We start from the raw sequence: 2,644 nt of genomic DNA, 5'->3' as shown, positions 1-2,644 counted from the left end.
CTTCACCCAACAAGAGCAGAATACATATTCTTTTCAATTGCTCATAGAACATATGCAAAGATAGGATTATATCCAAATTTCACATTTAAAAAAATCCACTAATCAGATCTATTGATACTTTAAATATCTAGATATAAATACTGGGGTTTTTTGGAGTTATGTTATCAAAAGCAAAGATTTCAAATGAAATTTATTTCACGTTCATTGGGAATGATGTTGACTGCATCTGCCATCACCGATAACTTCTTTCTTTCTTGCCCAGAGCGGGCACAGCAAATTAAGGCAGGGGAGGCACTCACTTTAAATAAACAAAAGTTATGAAAATCTGGATTTACAGAGAAGATACTTTCACATTCCCAGATGTTTTCGCAAAAGGTTGGCCAAAATATTGTTTCATTGGAAGCTCCCCAATTTTAGCCTAAATTCTCTCTCCTAACTGAATAGTACTGTTTACAGTTTCCTACATTAAGGCACATGTACAGTGGCTCTGATGAAAGTTTGTCATTTACCTTCTCTGGGCACACAAACATAAACTCATAAGCACACATTGATCACTATTGTCACACAGCATCAAGATGAAATTTGAGCCTGTTATTCAGCAAAGGATATATGCACATACATTTCATTGCTTCAAGCTCTCAGCCCCTCAACTGACCAGACTGCTCTGGTTATGAGTGACAGAAATTCAAATCAAACTTGCTTAAGCAAAAGGGAGGAAATTCCTGGAAGGCCCATAAAACCCAACTGTTGGTAGGACAGTGGAAATCAGGTACAATGGAACCATGAATTAGATGTCTTTAGGACTTTCTATTCCACTCTCTTCCCTTTATTTCTACTTCTTTCTAAATAGGAATTTCATTTCTCAGATTTCCACGTGGCTGAAAACATGGCCACCAGTGGTTCTTGAGACTCACATCTCTTGCCACCTATGTGTCTGTTTCCCCAGCTCCAGCTCAAATAATTTCAGGAAATGAGAGAGATGCTGGTTCATAAGACAGCAGGTGGTAGATATATGCTATAGTCACACGGTTCCATCTGCCACAAACACCTCTTCAAACCCTAATCCCCCTGGTGAATACCTAGTTTACTTTAAAGGTTCCATTTAAGCATCATTTCCTCTAAGAAATTCTTTTCTAGTGTCTTCTCCTTACAATAGGGTTTAACACTGTTCTTTGGATCCCTACATACCTTCTATGTATTTACCTCTATCATGGATCCAGTGATGCTTTATTTTGCTTATTTGTTCACAGCTCTCTTTCTACTGGACCCTGGCATCATAGACATCTTTGCTTTCCCACCCTAACAGGGCAGCTAGTTTGCTGAATGACTGCCAACGATTTTTTTTTTAAACAAAACCCATTGCACAACTCATTCCAGGTGTAGACAATGAGTAGCTGGAACCATCAATGTGCTCACTAATGTGCCTGAAGTAGTGACTACAGTAGCAGAAGAAATCGCTGATGTTCACCCAGGAAGAATGAAAAGGCCTGCCCCAGGCTAGGGTCACACTTAGCATTTAATTTGCATTCTCTACTCCCTAGTGTGGTTTCCTTGGTTCAGGAGAGATAAAACTCCAAACAGAAAGTGTCATGTCAACCTCAATAGTGATTTAAATCACTACTAAATATCTAAGCAGTTACATCCCAGAAATGTCATTGAAAAAAATTCCCATGTAGGGAGTCTGCATCAAGATTAAAAAATTTAAAACTCAAGACACACACACACACACAAAGCAAAAAGGACCCTTCCCCTTTCCCCCTTGAACAAAGAAGGAAAAAGATGAAGGAAGAGCCAAGTGATTTTTTTTTTTTTTCTTTAATAGTGGGAGAAAATTTACCACGGATGAGAGATGCCCTTTGCCCCAGATAATAAGTTCTCCACATCTAGGAGCTCTGGGCAACTGCAGAACCAAGCTCAGGCCTCCCAGTGGCCTATGGACTGCTCTGTGGTTAGGACAGGAGAGTGGCCTTTCAGCAAAGCAGCCATTCCTCAGAGCCACGCCTGCCCCAATTTCCTTTTCCCTCCTGTTTCTCCATCCTGCTTGATGCATTTTCTAGGAACATTCTATGAGCCTGGACCAGTGCAGCTGCACTGGGGTGGGGTGGGGGGGATTAGTTGCAATAGTAAATCTTTTCTGGTGGGAGCAAAATAGGCATCTTTGACCTCCAGTTTTTCACCAGGACCCAGCTGGATTGGTCTGTCAGAGCCCATACTCCAAGGCACACAGTGGCTTAATTTTCCCTCTGACATTCAGGCAACACAGCATAAATTCCTCTATTGCTCATCCATCCTCTCTCACTCTCACTTACAGGCACAGACATGAAAAAGTCAGAGAGAATTAAGAACTAGCTCCCCACAGCAAGTTTACAAGGTGAGCTGAGCAGCTGTGTGGGGCATCAGTGCATACAGGACATCACTAGAATAACTCAGAAATGCGTTTCCATTAACTCAGGTCCCACAAGCAATTCCTCACATAACCAGCAGATGTGAATTGGTCCCACGTCCACAGAAAAAGTGGGGAAAATAGTCCTCACCAGCACCAGCTCCATCCACATTAAATTAATCTTGAAAATTTATTTAAATGAATATGAGTTTGGACGGGCTAAATTATTAGTCTGCCTCATATTCCTTGGTCGAGTACAAG

Source organism: Lipotes vexillifer, unplaced genomic scaffold (genome assembly GCF_000442215.2).
Source record: "Lipotes vexillifer unplaced genomic scaffold, Lipotes_vexillifer_v1.1 scaffold1038, whole genome shotgun sequence".
Lineage (NCBI taxonomy): Eukaryota > Metazoa > Chordata > Mammalia > Artiodactyla > Lipotidae > Lipotes > Lipotes vexillifer.
This window is presented reverse-complemented; position numbering follows the sequence as displayed.